The sequence below is a fragment of the Ambystoma mexicanum genome, chromosome 4p (genome assembly GCF_040938575.1).
Source record: "Ambystoma mexicanum isolate Mex_15411 chromosome 4p, UKY_AmexF1_1, whole genome shotgun sequence".
In the NCBI taxonomy this organism is placed as follows: Eukaryota; Metazoa; Chordata; class Amphibia; order Caudata; family Ambystomatidae; genus Ambystoma; species Ambystoma mexicanum.
The window spans coordinates 292763019-292787085 of NC_090927.1; positions in this window are offsets into that span (position 1 = coordinate 292763019).

Sequence of the window (24067 nt, forward strand, 5' to 3'; positions counted from 1 at the left end):
GGCCATAACTGCATATCTATGTCCATGGGGATGTAATAGATGAAATAGCCTTCTGCAATTGGGAAATAAACTGTGAACTCTAATCTGAGATGATAATAGATGGGAATCTGAACAGATGGAAAAGTGATGGAAGTACTGTTTTGCCAGATCTGGTTCTAATGGGAGACGGTTAGGTTTTGAGCTCACCTGTGGCTTGCTGGCGTTCTTGCTCTTGGTGTTGTGCAAGTAAGGACAGTTATCTCTGGCTGCCAGGACTCTCTAAGGGTAAAACAGGGTGAACCAGTCACCAGAGCGGCCGTTCCACCAAGGAGAAAAACCCCATGAAGGGGTAAAAACCTTTATCAGGAGGCTGGTCTAGCTGAAGATTTGGACTGGCAATGATTGATGCAGGTGATGCAGCAGAAATTCAAAGGCAAGTAAATGAGAATCGGGATGCAGTGTCTTGATGCTCTCTGGATGTTAAGAAGGCAGCAGTTCCCCGAGATTTGATCTGCGTGAAGGATCCAAGCATGAAGTGCAGAGAGGAGCAGAATAAAAGAGGGACAGACCCGGAACGAGGAGTGCTCCGAGGAAAAACTAAAGCAGGAGTTGAAGTTAAGCAAGCACTAGTAGGAACAAGCGTTTAAGGAACAAGTGTATACAAAGTAGCAAAGTTGCAACGTCAAGGGCCAGCGTTGTTCTCCGTATTTGTTTGGGAAGTGCCAAGCCCTTCCTTCCAATGCATATACAGTGTATGCTTCATCTGGCGACCATCTTGGGATTTGCCGATGTGGTTCCTAGAGCGCTGGCAGCCATTGAGAAGTTGGCAAATTGGGCTGAGCATTGGAAAATCCCTTGTTGTGACCCCTGTTGCAAAGAAAAGGACCAAAGAGGATGCCAAGATGTAACAGAGACTAAATTACAGTATAAAAAGAGCCATTTTGGAGAAACCCTAAACTACAATCATATGCTATCTATTTGTTCTACTTTAGGCATGATGGTGACAAAGTCCATCAATACTAAATAACATGGCTAATGAGGGTTTGGCATGAGTTTTAAAGCCCCATAGGTTTTTTGTGTTCCTTCTTACCCTGGGCAAAAACAGCACAGTTTGTGATATGATTGATTGTGCATTCTTTCATTTTTTGCTACCAGCACCAATATTCACAGTTTCCTATTGTTCTTTTGACCAGGATGGCCAGTTATCTAAGCTTGAAGGGATAATTCAAAGGTTTCCAACCATAGAGCAGGTGTGAGGAGGATAGATATCCCCTGAATGTAGGCAATCCACCCTGATATTCCACACTGCATTCTGCAAGCTCATCAGGGTAAGCAGAAACCCAGTTCTTTATGGATGTCAACAGAGTAGGAGGAGGTGTAAAAAGGCAAATACAATACTCTGATTGAAGGATGGTATCAGGTAACTGGGGTAAAACCTCACCTCCTGAAATACAAGACAAGGGGCCTCATTACACGGTATGCGGTAACCATGGCGCTATTAGCTCCATGGTTGCTGCCGGTATTTTACCGTGTCCGCCTTGGTGGATGGCGGAATTACCGGCCTACTCCAAGGTGAGCGGGGCCGGTAATTCCCCATTCCACCAAGGCACTTCCGCATTCCCATTTTTATCCCCATAGGTCTCAATGGGAATGGGGAAGGAGGACATTACGGTACCGCAAATTGCGGTACCGTACTTAGCAACAAGGTCCCTTTGCGGGCCCGTTCCTTAACGGCTGGCAAAACCAGCCGTTGAGGTTGGGTCCGGCAAAGGGACCTCGTAGTAAGGTGGTAAGGGTTTACCGGTACCGGTGCCCTTACCGGTACCGGTAAACCCTTACCGCATACCGTGTAATGAGGCCCAAGGAGTCGGCCTTGCTATGCCAAGATCCCAGACTGAACTTTATAGCAAAATTGAAAGCAGCAGAAACCATATGCCAGAGCACCTGGTGACTGTTCATCCACTATTGGGAGGATAATTCTTGTATGTGTTGGTGATCTGTATATACATTGGTTTGCCACTTCACACTCATAAGTAGATGTCACCATGACTGGAATGCAGCATTAATGGTGAGCACCTCTTTTTCTGTAATGGTACAGTTCAACTTTGTAGAAGCAAACTTACCTGAATTAAACATAACTGGATGCAGTTCTTAAGAAGTAGGGCAATCTTATGATAGTATGGAACATACTGCAAAGGACAAGTGTCTGCCTCCACCACAAAATGTAGGTGATCATTGGGATACTGCAGGGCAGGGGATTCATAAAGGCCAGGTGTACTGTATCGAATGGTCCTTATGTCTCCTTTGTACACAGAAATGCCACTGATGGACTAGTTAATATTATTTGCTTGGGTACTATAGCAAAGAACCTCTGAAGGATGTGCCTATAAATGTTGGTGAAGCCTAGGCTAGTTTGCAAAACTTTTAAAGAGGTGGGAGGGGAGTCAAGAAACTTTGGTGGTAATCATGGACTCCCCTTCAGCTGATAGCACAAACCCAAGGAGCTTACATTCTTGCAAAAGAAGCAACCACTTCTCATGTTTTGCATATAGTGTATATGGTCTCTGTAGTACGAGGGGGTAAATGGAACCCAAAAGTATTCAACTATTGATTGAGATGCTGAAATACTGCATTGCTTCTTTTAAGTGTGGTGCATATGCTGAACCTTTATAGAGAAATGTTGCACAGATCAAGGCAGAATGTAACGGAAAGCACCAAATATAGGACATGAAGAATGCCTCAACGAGGCACAGAAAAAATACTTCGCTTTATTCATAAACATTTCTCACCAGTTACTATGGAAAGGAAGCAGATGGTTTCTTATTCGATGTGTTAAAGCAACCAGCACATGCTGTGACTTTCACTCAAACACTAGGTTTTTACCAATTTAAGGTGGAAGCACGAGTTGCAGAAAGATCAACTTTAAGAAGGAACTCTCTCTATTCATAACACCTTATGACATTGCAACAATTTACCGTATGGAATTATACTATTAAAGGTATGTGGAATCTGAAAAATATAAAAGCAACATTGCATTTCACCAATTATCACATAATTCCCTATACATCATAGAACTCTATATTAAAGATATTAACAGGCCCAAATGTGTTTCACGTGTTATTAAACAAGCAAGAGGACATGGCCTGCCCTACAGAAATATTTCATTTGAAGTGGCAAAAGTCATGTGAATTATTCTGTAATTTAATGTGATTTTGCCATGTGTTTTAAATGGCGCACATAGGCAGTTTCCCTGCTGTAGATCTATCAATCCAGATGAATCGTCACTTGTGATATAACAATGTATTTTAGAAAAAGCAGAGGAGATATAAAGTAACAACATTGTATCCTTGGATCCCAAACATTTCAGATTATTTAATAACGTGTTTATTAACATGGACATTAATCATTGTAATGTGAATGTCTAGAATATCAATGGTTTTGTATTGATTTGGATAACTTTTTTTCTTCCCAGTGAGCTGACAAAATAGTTAATCAGAGATCCAACCCAGAGAAAACCAGCCCCCACCCTGGTGAGGTTATTGCATTAGGATATTCTTAAATAAATATGTTAAAATTCCACCAAGCTGAAATTCAATGTGTATACAGAGATTGTAATCTGAACTGATGGTTAAAGCTCTATTATTTGTGTTGTTGAGTTTTGAATGAAAATCACTGCATTTAATTCTCGGATCTTAAAATAAAAAACCAGATGGTACTAATGGAATCCCTAAACAAAAGAGCCTGTGAAGAACCCGGATCAATCATTGATAATTGACTCTACAGAAAGGTCTCTGAAGAGCTATTCATGACTCATCATGGAAGGCAAAACAAAAAAGATGATGGCTGGAAAGTTAATAATTAATTCTAACCTTTGGCATTGCTCTGGGCAACCTGCCTGACCATCGTTCTTCATCTGTAAAGTCATTATAAAAGTGGAAAGACCATATGCAAAGCAGGCTTGGTCCCACCCTAAAGGGGCAGTCTACCCTCAACTTCTTGGTAAAAAGTCGGCATGGAAAGTGCACAGTGTTAGGAAACATTTCTCTTTACCGCACCTTTCCTTCCATCTTTATGGAACCCCCAAACTTCTAGCTTTTATTTGTGATTGTGACCTGCTCTTTTTGCAGTGCAGTGAAGCCTTAAGCTTCACTACACTGGCTTTTGCTCATATGTTCTGGAGAAACTGACATGGCATTCAGGCTGTCAGTACTGGGAAACATTGTTTCCCTTAGTCATGTTAATGTGTTAATACTTTTGGTTACTTTTGTACCACTTGTGGTAACTTTTTATCATTGTACACTGCAGAAAAATGTGGTACATTTGTGTTTTGCCCTAGACTAACACTCAGATCATTTTTGGTTACTCTAGGTGTGCTCAAAGAATAAGCTGGTGGCAGTAGTGACATGTTCCCACTTTTGGGGACTTTTCATTTTAGCATTACTGTGTGACTGTGGCTACTAGTCAAACATGGCAGTGCCACGAGATCTTTTGCTTGTCCAATTGCCATCTACTTCTTTAGCCTTCTTCCTGGCCTGTGAGGCAAGGAAAATCATTATACGCACTTTCAGTGCCCGGGAAAGCAGAAACATTTGGAGGACTCCTGGAGGGCTGTGTGTGTTTGCTGGCAGGATGTGGGCTGAGATTGTCTGGTCCCAATCCACAAACTGGTTTGACTATGTCGGAGTGGTATGCATGAATGTTCCAGAAAGTGGTCTTGATTGGACCACTGCTAGGGGGTGTGTGTGTGGGCTAGTCATGTCATTCCCAACTCTTACCTGGCTTTTAGGATAAGAAGAGTACCCTTGCACCCATTCTTCAGAGATCCTTGAGAAACCTGAAGGAGCCAAGAATCCTATCCAGCTGTGAGACCTGCAAAGAAATCAGAGACCCGTCGGAGGGAAGGCTGGCTACCGTGCTGCTGCTGTCCTGGAGGAACCCTGTATTGCTGAAGATGTTTAGCAGTCCTGCGAAGGAGCTGCAATTCTTGGAGTGGAGGGAACATCCATTCCTCATGTCTGCTCGGTACCCTGCAACGAAGAGCCTTAGGAAGTGTCCCGGGGCCTCCTGTGACTGACCAGCTCCGATTGTAGGCAACCATGCTGCTGGTGTCATCCTTCCGAGTTCCGATCTTGGGGGATCCCCAGCTAACCCTACAAGACTAACCTCTGCTAAAATTTGGCATCCTACCTTCAAGGGGAACTGAGGTAGGATAGGAGGGAAAATCTGACTGCAGCAGTTGAGTCCCTTTGCGTCGCCGTGCCGCAGTGACCACCATCCAAAATCGCTTACCTGACCTGAGTCCAGTTCTGAGAGGGTTGCTGCATTCTTCATTCGAGAGTCCTTGCAACAGTGAAATACACCAACCAGAGATCAGCTAGAACCTGCAACCCCTGCAATTCGAGCAATGCAACTTTTTGGTGGGAAAAGTAACCTCAGACCCTCTTATTTTGCCCTGCCAAGTCTGAGGAAGATTGGGGTATGGGGGTAAGTTACAGAGCTACTTACCCCTATACTCCCATTATAAGTCAATGAACTTATAATACACTTCATCCTAACACTTTTGGTGTTGCCATTACTTGCTTGAGCAATACTTAGGAAAGTTGGGGCTACTTTTGTTAGCAAGTTTAACTTGTACTCTGACAATTAGAACTCTTCACTGGACCCCAGAGACCCTACCTGCATTTGTTCCTGCTTCAAAGATGTTGTGGAACTTTACCTGAAATATTGAGCAAAAGGCCCCAGACAATTTAGGGATGGACAATTTTGAGTTTGGGATCATTCTCTGTTGACCTCTAAGTGCATAATATAATCTTACCTTTCCTTTGCAGAAGTTTGTGTTGAATATTTTGCCCTTTTAATAAGTACATGTATATATGTATCTATTTTCACTAGTGTTATGTGATAAAACTACTTGCTCGTATTCATTTTTCTATAGTGTGTGTTTGGCCAAAAAATATTTTTTTTATTTTTATACACCCTGTCTAAGTACAATCTCTGATTCCCATTGTGTGAACTAATTGTGGACCCTTTACAAGCTCATCACCTCTGAAGAACCTAGCCTAGACTGCCTGTTACTGCTACCTGAACTAGTTTGGCTACAACTCCCCAGAGTTGTCTCTGTCACAATATAGGTTGGCCTTATATACATCTGTCCACCAGGGCAGAGTATAGAAAATCAGTCCTAACAAATTGGTGTACAGCGGTGGGATGACCCTCTTCAGATAACATCTGGGAGTTTTGTGAAAAGGATCTGTATTGGGTACCACAGTGTAGAGCACTGGTGGTGTGTCCGGATAATACTTAAACAGAACACTATATTTGTTTGATTAGAGGGCTATCAAGTAACCACCTTTGAGGGTATGATCATTTTGGTCATGCTTGAACACGTTTGCCTCTTCTTCCCCAGAGCCTAAGCAGCATTTGGCAGACTCAAAGGAGTTAAATCCAAAGAGGCTAGCCTTTGCTGCTGACTTGTGGGTGTCACATAGAGTGTTTCATATGGACAAGCCTGCTTCAGGTATGACGGCGGAGGGATAGACACAGAAAGAGAAAGAGGTTGGTGGTTCTGATAACACTATGGCCAAAACGTTTATGACAGGGAAATCACAAGAGTCACATCAGGGTAGTGTGACTAATCCTTCCAAACATACATGTGTTTTCAGACTGTCTGACAGACTGCACATATACACATCAATGTAAAATGGAATGTTTGCCTGTATGTGGGGGGCTGTAGCAATCCACGAGACCATGTCAGTTGACTTCACAAGCAAGTCTGCATGTCCATTCCCCCAGCTCAATAATGTGCCCTTTAGCATTGGCAGGAGAGTGACTGCCCGCTAGAGTAATATGTCTCTGTCATATGTGCAAAATGCAAACAGTCCAAGTAGGACATGGAAAAATCATAGAACAATCCATGCTCCATCCATGTGCTTTTGGACACCAGTGTGAATGAAGAAGGGGTGGTGGTGGCAAGAGGATAGGGGTGTGTGGGGACATGACCAGTGGCATCACCTGCGTGGTTCAGTTGGAACCTCCATCCTCTGTTCAATCCTGGGATGCTGCACTATGACCACACAATGCCAAAGCCTGGTCCTCATTGGCTACAGCCACACGTGAGAGGGATGCATGCATGGGTTCCACAATTGCAACACAGTACTGATGATGGCTATCATGAGTGGCCAAAGAGTCAACATTCATGGTAACCCTTGACATCTCCAACGGCATGTGGAGAGTTTGACACAAGACAGACATCTCTTGGGGGTGGAGGGCACTTGAGGCCAATCACTCCTCATGCAGAGATGTACTCAGGCAATCAATGTCTTGATGGCAGAATTTCCTTGAAGCCAACATCTCCTCATCAGAGTTTGTCTAAAGGAGGCTGTGTGGTGACCGCTCTGTACGAGTTTGCCTTGAGGTGGTTAACTCTTGCCGGAGCATCTTCCTTGAAGCCAAAAACTCATCACACATGGATTGCCTCAAGGTAAACTCCTCCTTGTGAGTCACCTGGTTCTGGTGTAGCATGTCCTCTGTCCTCTCCTGTGCAAATAGATGTAGTGTGGCAGTGAATGCGGCATTGGAGGAGATTGCATTTTCTGTCAGGCGATGGATGTCCCTGACCATCTCTTGCATGACCTTGCTCCTTTGGGCAATTGCACAATGCAACTCTTCCTCCCACTCAAAGTGTCTGGCAGGCACACATCCACCACATGTGCTTGGCCTAACAAGCCAGATGCCGAAGCCCGGTACCCATTGCAGTGAGTGCACTGTCCTCGGCTGGCAGTCTACAACCCTATCACTGACATCAGCCTCCACTGCTGACTCCATGATGTTAGGAGGCAAAGTTGCAGGCACCACATTCACCATTGAAGCAGTACTCTCCACTGCCAGTCACAGGTTCTCCTGGCTCTACTCCTCAGACTTAGAAGCCTCTAAGCACTCAAAGAGCTCCATGGCATATGGACTACTCATTGGTGGCTGCTCCACCATGTCCAGCAATATGCCTTACACATCTGATTCTGCAGCATTATCGGAAGATTATTCGGCAGGCCTGCTGATGATGGCCTGCAACAGGTGGAGATTCTCACCAGATATAGCAGCCAGGGCAACACTGGTGGATGACTTTGCCTCATCCTCCTCTTCCTCCTCATCCGCTGCATCATCACCTACACAAAGTCAGAAAACACAATTCAGATGCCCACCTATCCACTTGAACATGCATATTCAAAAGCAAATGCATGCAGAGACAAAAGGGCCTGGCATACATGCATCCGACATTGTAACTGGACATCTGCAATGTGGAATGTATGGGTGGGTGACAATCAATGCTCTGAGCAATCATATCGGGGAACATTGGGTCATGCATCAAGCCACAGAATGGAGGAGTAGGTGACCATTTAAAAAAACTCATGGAGTTTCCAGGGACATTTGTTAACGCAGAAAACAGATTATCCATGGGTACCAAAACTCCTGCACACTTGAAACATGTCTGGACTGCTAATAAAGGACGAGGTAATTGCTTCTTTTACTCATAAGAATGTATGTACAAATACAATTAAATATTCAATTTATACAAATACACTTTTACCCTTTGCTTCAGCATAAAGGAAACATTACATACACACTTAACACCATAAAATTCATCACACCATTAAAACACATATGATAAAACCAATCTTAAAGTGCCATGTACTCCAATGTCCCAGTGTTGAGTACTAACAACTGTGAAACTCTAATAGCCAACTGTGCAAAATTACAAATATTCTGTAGACCCTCTTGTAGATCCAGCTACCCATCATCTGCCCATCATGTTTCATTCCTTTAATATTAGAATCAATCTGTAGAACTTCTTCAGGGCTGAACACATTCCTACATTACTTTATAATAGGGTGAAAAAATCACTCTCCACTATGCTGCTGGGAGCCATACAATTTTGTGCCTAACCACTCTACAGCAGTTAGAGAGGGTTCTCCTCTTTTCTTATGCACTCTAGGACTACTTGTTCTCACTCTGTATTATTTCTAAATCTAAGACAACGGGCCTCATTACAAGTTTGCCGGTCCGAGAAGTACGGTACTGGTAAGCTTGCCGGTACTGTAGTTCCCGGACCGGCAAACTATGAGTTGTGCTTGCAGGTGACTTTCTGCCCGCCAGGACTGACCTGGCAGGCAGAGTGGCACCCGTGACCACAGCATGTCGGATGCACCAGCACTGTTCATAACAGTGCAGGTGCATCCAGCTTCCCCATTCCCATTGAGCTCTATGGGGCTCAAATGGGAATGGGGAAGAATTTTTCCCGGTGCCAAGAAAGGGGCAAACACCAGGTCCGGCAAGGCCATAATGACTCGGTAATTGCCCATGTTTGGGCGCCGGAAAAAATAAAATACCGGTGGCAGCCTTGCCTGCATTACAGGCATGGCTACGCCAGCCTCCTAATGAGGCCCAGCCTCTTTTAGTACAGTGCTCGACTGTCCATTATGGGCCTTCTTAGTCAGCCTTGCAAAACAGAACAACTTTGTTCTTATTGTTGCTTGTCGTCCTACACTTTCTGTGGATAAATCACATACAACCTGTGTTACATTCTATTTTGGTGACCCTCTCACACTTCAGTACAGTTTACCAGTGTTTACTTACATTAGTCTTGTCTATTCTAACTCATCTACAGACCAGCCCATGTCTTTACTGGTAGACACATATGGGGCAAAATCTACGTATCATTAAATTTGTACATTCTTTAGTGTTGAGGAAATCAGATACTTTGCACTGTTCAAAACTTTACTTAATTATGTCTCAAACACACTTTGTCCTGGTGGTTAAGGGGTTATCACAACTTCATCTGCCTTGTAGCATCTTGAAATCTGAAAAGTGGGTGTAATATTGTTTGCACACTTATTATTCTTAGCCCGTAGTCTCTCTGCTTTGTAACTAAACACAGGGACATTTGAGCACATGGCACTTTAAGATTGGTTTTATCATATGTGTTTTAATGTTGTGATAATTTTTATAGTTATAAGTTTGTATTTAATGTTTTGTTTCTGCTGAACCGAAGGGTAAAAGTGTGTTGTATAAATTGACAATTTAATTGTATTTGTACATACCTTATTATGAGTACAAGAAGTGGTTACCTCGTCCTATAGTAACAGACCAGAAGGTTTCAAGTGTGTACATGCATACACACAACACGTACAAGTATCAGATTTTCTCCTACTGGGATTATTTTGCTACATGATTTTGTGTTGCCAACATCCCCATCACCCCCTTTGCTGTATTGGGCAGGGCCCAAATAGCTAAACAAGCTCATATGCATCTTTCCCATCTGTGATGAGAATATAACATGGACATAACCAGTGGAATGTGGAAGGAACATCACTTTTAAAACATCTTTTGGACAACCACAGCCACTGCTGTCTGGAATGCACCCTCATGCAAATTGTCACTAACCTTGTTGCTCACCCATGTCCACTGGCTGCCAGGGCCAGTGAATGGATAACTCTGACATAACACACTGCTTTGTATAGTTCCATCTGAGTCCAGATGTGTGCTCTCAATGCACTATCCACATGCATGACAGCGCTGGACTTTTGGAGGAGCAGCATCGTCGCCCCGCACATTCTAAATTGTTGGAGGTAAGGATTGTGGAATATTTTTATCCACACCACTGCGCCACACTGCACACCTTTGCCAATGGGGAAAGAAAACTGTCGAAAATTGAGGAAATAACCCAGTGTGCGCCAAATCTGAAGAATTGCGCATGGTGCATAAACCACCAAAGAGCTGCACACCTTGCCACACGCACAGGCAAAGTTGGTGTAAAAACAGGAATTACTGCTGTCATCTGTCATCTGTCATCTGACATCTGTCATCTGTCATCTGTCACTGTCACTTCAAACAAGGCCACAGAAGGGCTAAAATCCGAAAATGCTCTTAAATACAGTTTCCTAATCAATGGCAAACTTCAAAGTGCTGTTTTGGCACTAAATTCAGACATTTTCCCCAGTGAATTATTGAAAGGAAAGTGTGCTGAAATCAGCAGTCAGAGGAATCCAGGCCTCACTGACTGACAGCTACATCAGAAAATTAGCTGTCAAACCCTGTTTAAAAGTGTTTCTATTTCCTGACACTTCCTTGAGAACAGGAAGGCTAATGGCTGTTAATTGTCCCCGCATAATGAAAACGAAGAAAGCTTCAGCCATTTGTTTTCTAGCTTACCCAAGGACAAAGGAAGGCTTGGACACCCACCTTCCTAAAGGAGGGCCCAAATGTGGAGGAGGTTTGTCAGTGAACTTCAAAGGACTGGCCATTTGCTCACTTTGAAAGTTAGAAAAAAAACCTGGACTGGATTTTGAATGGAAATTACTTGTTTTTGCTTCAGAACTTTATGACATTTAACAGGACAGCCAAAATAAGAAGACAAGTGAAAAATACTAACTTATCAATCTTAACTCATGCTAGACAGTTGAAGAAGTGGTAGGATTTTGTACTACATAAGGAACAAAAGATACACTAAAACACTGATTGTGGCAAAATTATAAATGTTGCAAGCTTAAAATTGTATGTACATGATCCCCTGATCGGCGCCCAGAGATGTATTAAATTAGAAATGATTAATCCAAAGTGTTATGGGTAAAATTGATAAAAATCCATAGAATGACCAATACAGCTCTCACAAAGATGGGAAGGGGATGTAAATGTAGATAATCGAGTATAAGGTATAGGTGTACCTTTTTATGAGGGTACACAATGGTAGAAATGTACATTTGTGCAAAAGTATGTTTTGGGTAAAAATCCAGGTGGGGGTTTCTAAAGACTAGAAGGGGGTCTGTACTTCTGCTCTCTATATGGTAGAGAAGAGGCACAGAGGACCCCAGCCAAGATTCGCTATTACGGTAGCAATGGACGAGCAATCAAGGCCTAGCTTCTCAGGAGGTGAGGCAGGCTGGTTCTTAAGTACTGTGTAGTCCCCAGGCCCCCACAAAGGAATGTCCACACACTGTATTAGTTAAAACACAGTCTTTATATAATTAATATTCAAGGTTATGTACACTATCACAATAACTCACTTTGTGCTCAGAAAATCAACAATGGTAAATATATACAGTTCTAAATAATAATTATGGTACCACAATTATTATCAGATCTCATTAAAGTGCATCAACTGTACTCTTGGTCAAATGTCACACAAGATCACTTAATAAAGGCAACCAACAATAGACATAGGAGGAAAGCAGTTGTTTAGAACAATTGGCAAAATACTGGCCCCCACCACTAGACACAGTTCTGTGTGGATCCCCCCACCACGGAAACCTGTAAAATAAAGAGATACGAATACAGCGGCAATAGTACTGAAGTCAAGACTTGGTTTAGATTTAATTATGGGAGAGGTGGTGGCTTGGGAGCAGAGGGGCCTGAAGATTTCTCTGACTTGTCCGGTACCTGTTTCCGCTAATTCTTGCCAGGTATTTAACCATGAGCATGTTTGGGGTGCAGCTACTAAGGATGCTACCGCAACCATTCAATCAAATGTGTGGGATATGCTCCCCGAAGTCATCTCACAAGTCTTTCTTAAGATGGGTATGACCCATCCGAAGCTCTAGGTTTGACTCAGGTTAATGTGTTATCATGGAATACTAGAGGCTATGTCTCCTTCTCTGAGGAGCCTAGAAGATTTGACATTTTTTTAAAACATTTGACCTAATTATTTTTCAAGAAACTTGGTTAATTTGCTTATTGGGAATAGATGGGTGTTCTATTTTTCAGCAGTTGCCCATGGTGCCAGGGGTTGGTAAACCAACGGGGGGTCTTTTGGTGGCATCTAGTAATGAGGTCTTTAAATCCTCTGTTATTATCTCAAATAATATCCAGGGGATCCTTATGGTGAGACTGTCAAGAAGAAGTTCTATTGAATGTCCAAGTTGGATAGTGGTCAATTTGTATTGGAACCCTGGGGTCCTTCCATTATCTGAGTTTTTGCATGCCCTTTCTGATGGTTTACTTGATTGTTCCCTGCGATACCCGGCGGATGATATTCTTATTGCCGGTGACTTCAATTCCCAATGTATTTCTACACTGGACACTAGGTCAGGCAACTTCAAACAGAAGTCCAGCAATGGCAAAATATGGGTAGAGTTTATGCAGGATTGGAATCTCCTTATGCTGAATGGAAACATCTGGGGGGATATTCCTAACTCCCCTTCTTGGCATAGAGGTTCCTCTTTCTCCACGAATGATTATTTTTTGTCTCAAAAAATATTTTTGAGAATTGCTGCAGCCTGATCATGGGGGTTGGGAACAATGATGACCATGCTATGCTGAGGTGGCCTTGTCTTATGATTGTGCTTCATCGGCCCCTCGCTATGATCAAGAGCTCTCTATTAATAATGCAGGAAATGTTATTAGAAAGTTTCCCAAAGGAGGTCAACTACTAAACAAGGAGCTGAGACATAGGATGAGTTATTTATCTTTTCAGCAATTGTCTGAGTTTTGTACTCCTGGTTTTTTTTGAATTTTTTGTCTGATTTGGCTCTGGTGGAGCTTCAAATGCAGAAATCCCACAGGTTCCATAAACATTCCTTTAATGCTCAAATTATAGCTCGAAAAACTGAATTGAGGCGTCAGAGATCTATCCTAAAGAGATCGGGCCTATGTGTGAAAGCTTATGGGGAGGGAGTAGCAAAGCTAAAACATAATTATAGGAATTGGCTTTGTGCCCATAAGCATTTGGTAGTTCAGCAGGATGCTGAGAGAATGCTTTGTGCCCTATCTCGTAGGATTTCTCAGAATTTCTGGTCAATGGTGGGTTTGAATGAGGTATCTCATCACCAGAAGCAGGATTCTGTTATCCAAGAGGGGGTGTGGCTTGACCATTTTGCCAAGGTCTATGACTCTGAGTCTTTAATGTGTTCGGTTGAGGATATAATGTCCAATTGGTGTTTTCAATTTAACGTTCTGGACCTTAAATAGCTAATCAATAAATCCTCAGCCTCAAGAGCGTCTGGTCCGAATGGCTTGAGCAACTCGATTTTGAAATCGGATCCAGTTACCTGGGCGAAGGTTCTAAAGGCCCTCTTCAATAACATCATTAGCCAGAAGATAATTCCAGACTCCTGGAAACAATCTATAGTTATACCTATCTATAAGAAGGGTGATAGGTCATTGGCCTCTAATTATCGCCCTATTTCTCTGCTAGATGCCGATAGTAAAATCTTTTTGGGCATCATTCAAGGGAATTGGAAACCTGGGCTAAAACAAAGGGAATTATCCCTAAGCAGCAATCTGGTTTTAGAAAGGGCTTATCTACTTCATTGAATGGGCTTGTCTTGAATTGCCTTGCTGCTAAATCATTTATCAAGGGTGGCCCTTCCCTTTTTGGAGCCTGGATCGACCTATCCCAGGAATTTGAAATGGTTGATAGGAATTTACTGTGGGGAAAATTGGATGCCTGGGGAATCCCTCCTGGTTTACTTTCTATTCTGAGAGAGCTGCATTCCAACAATTACATGCAGGTCAAACTTGATAGAGCGAGTCTGCTTTCTGATCCATTCAGGATTACTAGAGGGGTCCGACAAGGTTGTTTATTTGCTCCCCTGCTTTTCATCCTCTTTATGTCGGATCTATCTAACTGGTTGAAGGATATTGGTTTAATATCTCCTTCCATTGGCAATGCAAAAATTAATTGGCTAGCATATGCGGATAACGTAGTAGTTCTGGATTATTCACAAGTGGGGCTGCAACGTCTGTTGACCGCATTAGAATCTTATGCTAGGAGCAATAAATTAAGTATAAACCCTTTAAAATCCAAGATTCTTCTATTCAAGAGACCAAATAAAATAGTGAAGAATTTTGCTTGGAAGTTGGATCGGTCTCCGGTAGAGGTTGTTTCAGAACTAACTTATCTGGGAGCTGAATTGAGATCTTTTCCATCAAAGACTAGTCTGCTGTCAACTATTGATCTAAAATTGGTGAAACTAGGTGCTCAGATGAAAAAAATTAATTCCAAGTTTGGCAAATTGTCTATCCTTCCCCTTATAAGATTTTATATTGGGAAGGTAGTTCCATTAAACTCTGTAGCTTTGGACTTGGAATGAGATGTTATAGAATCTAGGATTTGGAAACATACTTTGGGTCTGCCAGACTGTGTTCCCATTGTCTGCTTGCGCGATGAACTTGGTCTCTCATCACTCAGATCATGGCTAGAGTGGAAGCGGTTGACTCTCTACAGATTTATCCTAGATCCTCCTAAGAATTCCCTCTTTGAGGAAGCAGCTATAGAGCTGCATCAAGGGTCCAATGATTTTCTGTACAGATTAGGTCAAAAATGTTTAGAACTATTGTCTGGCTGCAACTGTGATGTTGTGTTGCTTCTGCAGAACCCTTTAAAAGTGAAAGAAAAAATGAAATTGGCTGATTGGATTCGTACGATTGATGATATGCGAAGAACCAAAAGATCAGCCTCTTTGACACTGCTGGATAAACGCTCATCATTTGTCCCTGCTTATTTAAAGAAGTCCCCTAACCCTCAGTTTAGATTTACTTTTCTGAGATTCCGTTTAAATTTACTTCCTACTCTAGAATTAATAGATATTAGAGATAAAGAAGGGGGGACCTTATCAATTTGTGACAGGTGCCCTAGTAGTGAAGTCCAGACTATTAAGCATTTATTCTCTAATTGTCTTGGGACCTGGAGTATCAGGGCCAGACTTTTTGGTAGATTTGTCCATGATGAGTCTCATCTTAATACCAATGATTTTTGTCCAAGATTATCTTCTGGTAATGAGATGGCTTTATCAATTGAGGTGGGAAGATGTTTAAGGGAATTGAAGTTAGTAAATGATTGAACTATTTGTGTTGATTTGAATTTCTTTCCCATTTTTTTTTCTTTTCTTTTATGAAGTGTTTATTTTTTTAAACTTGTAAACAGCTGGATGATATTCCTTTTTTTACTGTTTTTATTTTTTGTATACTATATGTCGAAATGTGTTAAAAGTCAAATTTTGGCTATTGCACCATAAAAATAAAAAAAATAAAAAAAAATAAAGAGATATAACAAGCCCAGTCCATGTATTGTTCTACAAGTCTTATTTCCTTCTATAATGTTTCTACCCCCACAATGTACCTGGTAGAGCAGAAATCTTCGAAGAGGCATCAATGGATCCTTCTTTAGTGACTCCCTTTAAAGCAGGAGCCACGGATCGTCGAGAGGCATCGAAGAAGGTGAACCTGGCATTGAGGGCATCAATGAAAAGTTCGAGGGTGCTGAGACTATGGCGTCGATCCAGGCGGTGCTCGTCGGCGACGTTCTGCGAGGATGAGGTGTGCGGTGCACCTCGGCGTTGGATAGTTGAGGACCGCAAAGAGTTTCAGAAGAACTGTGGCCCGACAAGGGTGTTGAGTCATCGAAGTCTTTGTGGTCTTCGGGTGGCGGGAAAACCACCGGCATTCTCGACTTTCTCCGGCGGGATAAATCAGTCAACGGTGTGGACAAGGGAGTCCTTCGATTTAACAGTCTTAGGCAAAGGAGCGGGTGGTTCTGGTCATCGGCAGCAGGGCGTCAAGCAGTCCCCTCTTCTGGGCAACACAGCTTCGACGGCCTCCATCGGTTGCGGCGATACTCCAAACCCTGGTCGATGGCAATGGACTTCAACGAGGTCCATTTCGTCGTTCACTTCACTTCGCTTCATTCTCCTCTGCAGTCCCCATCTCTGGTCGGCAGCCTTTCGAGGGTCTGACTTCCAGGGAGCTGCGGCGAAGGTTGGCGGTGCTGGATGGTCCCTCGGAGCATGGGAAGAGGGCGCCTAGCCAGTTCCTATCTCGAATCAGTCCTCGACGAACTCGACAGCTTTCGGATCGGGTTGAAGCAAATGCAGCAGCAGTTCTTCTTCTTCCAGTTGGGTGCCGAGGATAAGCAGTTCCAGTTACTCTTCAAGTGTTGACTCAGCTTCTGAACAATTTCTAGTGGTGAGAGGTCCCCAGATATACTATTCTACCTCTCATCCACACTGCTGGGTCACACTCAGCAGCCAATCATACAGAAGGGCATTCATGCAGTCAGGCAGCCAATCAGGCATACAGTGAATTCAGGCTATACTCCTCTCTCTCAGACACTTACACCAATGGATGTGTATTGGGACAAGTGCCCAGCCATTCAACACTACACACTTCATTCATACCAGTTTTGGGCAGGGCTGTCTCAGTGTTTGTCTCTCATACCAGAAATCAGACAACCACAACAAGAGGTGCATATTGGTCACACACTCCATTCACCCAGGTCCCACCCACAGGGTGTACCCACAACACACAGTCACTGTGAAGGCTCCATCCAGTCTGGCCTGGACTTCCCAACAACACCATATGTGGAACTTCCACCCAACAGCCAGTCAGGGCGAAAGGGACAGAGCCAGGGCTTCCCAGGACTTTGGGAAAACAAGGTAACAGGTAATAGAAAGCAAGAGGCCACAGGGGCTATCTTGTTTCCTATCAGGAATCAACTGATTCCAATGGCAGGGCCTGGGTATCCCAAAATGGAGGATACGCAGAGCACCTAAACATACACTAGGGACACAGGGTTGCACCCCCACCCATGGGTGCCATAAGGGTATCCCATGGGTGGTCTGTACACCAAACCATAAACAGGAAGAGCTGCACTGTCAGGAGTCCAACATGGACTCCTGGGCAGAAAACAACAGAAAATAAATGAAAAAGGACTACAGGACAAGGACAGGGAGGCCCTGTCCCTCCTATCCCTCCAATGCATTTCCAGCATCACAGAGTTCCTAAATCCTGTCATAAGATGACAGCTCTGTTTAGACTGCCAACCACGGACAAAGCACACTCCAGTAGCCACTCACAAACATGGGGGTGTGTTTTGAAGTTCTGCCCACACCATAAACTGGGGGATGGCATTTGTAATGTATAAATATGGAAGTTTCACTACACAAAAGACAGACTGCTTCTCAGGTCCCCCACTTATCCAATTGTCAGTAAACCTAACACCATCACGTCATCTGACATCAAAGGAGCCCTAATCAATGCCCGCTCCCTAGCAGCTCACTCTATCGATATTGCAGACTTTATTTGGCCTAACCAATTAGACCTTGATGCCATCTCAGAAACGTGGCTTAATCCTGCCTCAGGTCCTGCTCTGACGCTAGCCCTTCCAGACAACTGCTCCATCATTAGAGCTGACAGAACGACCGGGAAAGGCAGAGGTGTAGCCTTCATAGCCAAAACCCACCTTGGCCTCAGAGAGTTCGCTAGCACCCACCTAACATCAGCAGAGCTTCTCTCAGTCAAACTACTGCTCTCTCCTACCAGCACCCTATTCTTACACCTCATCTACCAGCCACCTGGCCCAATCTCCTCCTTCGAGGAAGATATCTCAACCCTTCTTACTCAAAGACCAAACCCGCATCCCAGATTATCCTGTTAGGGGACTTGAATCTAGGCCTCCATGACCCTAAAGACACTAACGCCACCACTCTTGAGAATACCATATCACAACTAGGTTTCAAGTTATGCATCCATATCCATGAACCTACACATGACAAAGGTAGAACTCCGGATTGGTTGGCGGACTTCAATTGCTCCACCACAATCCTCAATAATGAACCTTGATTCGAGAACCCTTCCAGATGTCCGCACATCACTTTATTCCAGAACTCTTAAACTTGTAGCTGACCCCAGAATTCTTGAAAGATCCAGATTTCTTTGTAGAATCCAGACTCATTCATTGCAAAATTATTGCTAGCCTGACCCAATTGCAAACATCCCAAACTTGAAGTGATTTAATTCTGATTCAGTTTGGCTTGCTACCACTAAGGCTTGCCCATTGAAAACTTGCATCCTGCTATCTACCGTGTCCAGTAACCAGAAAGGGCTCTTCCAAATCCAGGTTGAGGTGCAGCCCAATTGTCCAGAACTGCCTTGTGGGGGACCAATCCCACTAGAGGTGCTTTACTGTCGGTAGACCAGATCCAATTTATTGAGCAGAGCTGACAGTCCAATTTTATAACTTCTTTTGTAAGCATTAACAGGAAGAACAGTGACCCTTAGTATATCTGCATTGTATTATCCCTATCTCAACCCATCCCATCTTTAATTCAGAACTCCAGAAGTGTTAGAATCCTTCTTGTGCTGATTGGCTTACCTGTGTTCCAAAACCATAACTTCATAGTGATTCTGAATAACTAATGTAAATCCCAGGAAGAAGTAGAGTATCCACAACAGGACGGGTTATGCTGATCATGTGACTGTAATATCCATCTGTGGCATTCTCTTTTTCATAGTCATAATATAGTCAAACCCATCTGTCATTTTCAAAAGCGCATTTCTGTTTTCATTTTGGCGCCTATTTTGCAAAAACGCCTCTCACTAAAACCTTGATAACTCCTTCGGTTTTAAAGCTAGAAACGAAATTTCAACTCTCAGTGATACCTAACATCCGTATCTATCTCCACATCGGAACAGTGTATTCGACCTGTTTTTCTTCAATATCGCATAGTAAAAGTTTGCTGCGAATTTGCAAAATTCCCAAGTTTACACGTGTCATTCCCCATTTCAAAGTGTTTTTTCCATCCCATCCTAATCTCGAGTGTGTATTGTTGTTTATATTATAGCTCATGATTGTTAGGACCTAATTAGTGTTGCTTCTCTTTGAATTTACATCCATTTAAGCATTTTTGCACCCTTTCCAGAAGCCCTGTCACCTACTTTCATTACCTACAGGCAGCGGAAGGTGAGAGCCGGATCCACCCACAAAGGACCACTACTAAGTACCTTGTTCCTGTTTTTGCCTGTCTAGCTGCATCACAGCCGCAAGGCCCTACCCCCTGCCTGGCAGACTTATCTCGTATGAAACTCACCTGTCTTACGGTAAGCAGCAATTCCACTAGGCTCCCCTTACTCTTAACCACCCTTGTTGTAAAGGGAATCCACCTCGCCTTACTCCACGAGATTAGCCCTAGCGTCTACCACCTTGTCTATTGCTGCTCACCACTACCAATCCATATGTAACCAGTACTTTCAATATTATCTAAGTGCCCTAAAGCACTTCTTTGCTTAACTCGTAGCCTGTACTACTGCTCAGAATAACGTTATCAACAGGTATGCTGCCTAGCTAGAACCAGAATTGCCTAGCCTCCCTTCCAATACGATTTAGCATACCTAGCACGGTTCTGCACTCTGGTGCAAATATACTCGCCCTGATGTATGCTACGTTGACCACAACTGTCTCATCAAATTCATTTTACTGCTTTATGCACCGCCACAACAGCAGCGTCCAACTACTGGTACATCCGGCAGAGCTCCGACTTGCACTGCCAGTTTGCCTTATGACTCCCTCACCTTTCTCAGCTATAGCTTCTTTAGCAGCTTCCCTTCATTTTCTGCTTGATAACGTTACTCTCTCCAAGTCTGCCCTAGACCTTATTGTGTTTGCTTCCACCCCTATACAATTATTCTGCCCTGTTACTCCAGAGATCTACTGGTACTCTCCTAGACTCCGCCTTATTTTCAGCATTTATACTCACTTGGACTGCTAGCCTTTAGATTGATTTTGCACTCATTTACGCTGTTGCTATTGCATTTACTATTTTCAGTCTTACCTATCTGTATTGTTGCCTTTAATTTGATCTTGCACACAACCACGCTGTTGCCATTGCATTTACTATATCCAGGCCTACCTACCTGTACTGTTAGCCTTAGATTTGATCTTGCATTCAATCACGTTGTTGCCATTGCATCTATTATGTCTAATCACACTTACCTGTATTGTTAGCCTTCAGAATATGGCCCTGCACTCTACTTCGCTATCGCCACTGCTGCTTAGCACTTTGTTAGCCTCAAAACGGACTCCTAGACACTGCATTTAGTACTCAGACGAATGGCCCACCTCTGCAGTATAGTTCTCATGATGGCCACTCTTCTTCCAGCTCACCTCGCCATCAATCCTCTCAATTCTCTACCATCCAACCTTGTCAACACCCCAGACAAAACACCCTGGTGGCCTCAAGTCCACTTACCCCAGAGGAATGGATCCGCTGATTTGTGGCTCCACCCACACCCTGTGTCCCTTGCTCAATCGACGTGCGGAATACAAGATTAGGGTTCAGACTCTGGTGCTGAACTCCAATTACCCTCCTTGCCTCTTCTCAGGATGCTTCAAGTACCGTTCCCAGACCAACACTTTGCATAGCTCTCAGGTCCCCCACTTATCCAATTGTCAGTAAACCTAACACCATCACGTCACCTGACATCAAAGGAGCCCTAATCAATGCCAGCTCCCAGCAGCTCATTCTATCGATATTGCAGACTTTATTTGGCCTAACCAATTAGACCTTGATGCCATCTCAGAAACGTGGCTTAATCCTGCCTCAGGTCCTGCTCTGACGCTAGCCCTTCCAGACAACTGCTCCATCATTAGAGCTGACAGAACGACCGGGAAAGGCGGAGGTGTAGCCTTCATAGCCAAAACCCACCTTGGCCTCAGAGAGTTCGCTAGCACCCACCTAACATCAGCAGAGCTTCTCTCAGTCAAACTACTGCTCTCTCCTACCAGCACCCTATTCTTACACCTCATCTACCAGCCACCTGGCCCAATCTCCTCCTTTGAGGAAGATATCTCAACCCTTCTTACTCAAACACCAAACCCGCATCCCAGATTATCCTGTTAGGGGACTTGAATCTAGGCCTCCATGACCCTAAAGACACTAACGCCACCACTCTTGAGAATACCATATCACAACTAGGCTTCAAGTTATGCATCCATATCCATGAACCTACACATGACAAAGGTAGAACTCCGGATTGGTTGGCGGACCTCAATTACTCCACCACAATCCTCAATAATGAACCTTGTGCATTGTCCGACCACCACTGCATCACTTTCTCCATTCAGGAAGAAGCACCCCTTAATACCAACACCAATACTGCACCACCTACCCTAGCCAGAAACAAGCGTAACATAACATTAGACCTCCTACTACCCTTGCTACAACCCTTAGACAACCTTCCATTGAATATGGACATAGATCCTGCTGATCAAGTCGACATCTATAACACCACGATGGAGCAAGCAATTAAGCAGATTGCCCCGCTAAAACTGTGAAAAGCCAAACCTGCCACCCACCTAAACAAATGGTTTACCTGTGGCCTAAAACTGCTCTGTAATAAAAAAAGATCAGCTGAAACCGCCTGGAGGAAAATACCCTCTACCTTCAACAAGGATAAATATGTTACTGCTGTCTCTTCATACAAATCAGCTATCATCAGAACGAAAAAAGAAATTTATAATGAAAGAATACTAAACACTAAATCAAGTACCAAGGAACTGTTTACAATTCTTAGGGAACGAGAGTCTCCAGCACCACTCATTGAGACCTGCACGAAAGACGCGGCATGCCAATATTCAGAAGGCCCTATCAGATAAAACTGCACTTCTACAAACGAAAATATAAACAAAAAAAACAATTTACCCCAAAGCCCTAATAGCACTGAACCTTCGAGCCAACATGTTCCATGGTGCGCACCCTTCCAATTCTCCCCAGTCACCATCAAAGAAGTGGAAAATATTATCCTTGGGATAAAACCTTCCAACTGTCAGGTGGACATCTGCCCGGCTGCCGTCATTAAGGATGAGCAAGACAATTAGCCCTGTACATTACAACCCTGATAAACTCTTCCTTCAATAACTGCTCAGTTCCCGATAACCTCGCAGAAGCTTGGGTCATGCCACTTCTAAAAAAGCCCAACTTAGACCCGAATATTCCCACGAATAACAGACCCATCACAACGGTCCCCTTCCTCCTAAAAATCCTTGACGGTGCAGCCTATATTCAAATTCAGAAACACCTTCAAGACAGCAATTTACTAGGTCTCCATCAGTCTGGATTCAGACCTAGACACGGCACTGAGACAGCACTGTTAGCTCTAAAGATACAGATGGACAAACTTAAAGATAAAGGCAAGTTAGCCATCCTCCTTCTCTTAGATCTATCAGCAGCCTTTGACTTGGTTGACCATAAAATCCTGACTCAACACTTAACATCAGCAGCTGCTTTTTCACCAAGTGCAGCCAATTGGATCCAATCCTTCCTTTCTACCAGAACCACCAGGGTTTTCTCACCGTCAGCTTCTGCGCTCCCAGTTCCCATCAACTGTGGAATTCCTCAAGGATCTTGCGTCTCGCCCATGCTCTATAATATATTCACCAAGCTTCTCTTTGACCGTCTCGACAATCTGGGTGTCACCTACACTAATTATGCTGATGACACCCAGATTCTCATCACACTCACTGGATTCTCCACCAAAGACACCAAAATGATCAACGACATCTATCTAGAGATTCAAGTTTGGATGGCCACTCATAGGGCCTCATTACGACCTCGGCGGTAGCCATGCCGCTATTGGCGGCATGGCTGCTGCCGAAATCGCGTCCGGGTCCTCAGAATGAGGAATTACCGGGCCATTCCGAGTTCGGAAGGCCCTGTAATTCCTCCCTCCAAGGACCCGGACCCGGTCCTTCCCCATTCCCATTTCAGATCCCATAGGGCTGAATGGGAATGGCAGAGGGAGCAAACAACGGGCCATTACGAGTTGGACCGTTGTTTGCTCCCTCTTCCCCTCGCGGGACCCGGTAAGCACGCCTGGTAATGAGGCGGTACAGGGTAAACGGCACGCCACCTTTTACGGCACCGTTTACCCCATACTGCCAGGGTCGTAATGAGGCCCATAGTCTTTGTTTAAACAATGATAAAACCGGACTACTGATCATTGGTTCCCAAGCTCGCTTAAACAAACTAGACAAATGCTATGCGACTTTCATCATTGATGGGAATACCATAAAAGTTTCCAATGAAGTCAAAACACTTGGGATCTATTCAGATTCCAGACTAGCGCTAAAAAACAAGTTAACTCCGTAGCCTCTTCCACGGCATACAATAACAAACATATCAATGCCTAAAAGCCCTTCCTCTCGACCAGCAGCTGCATTACGCTGGCTAGAGCTTTGATCCTCTCGAAGCTTGACTACTGTAACACTACATTCCTGGGTTCATCCGCGCAGACCTAAACAAGCTGCAAGTTCTTCAGACAATGCCTT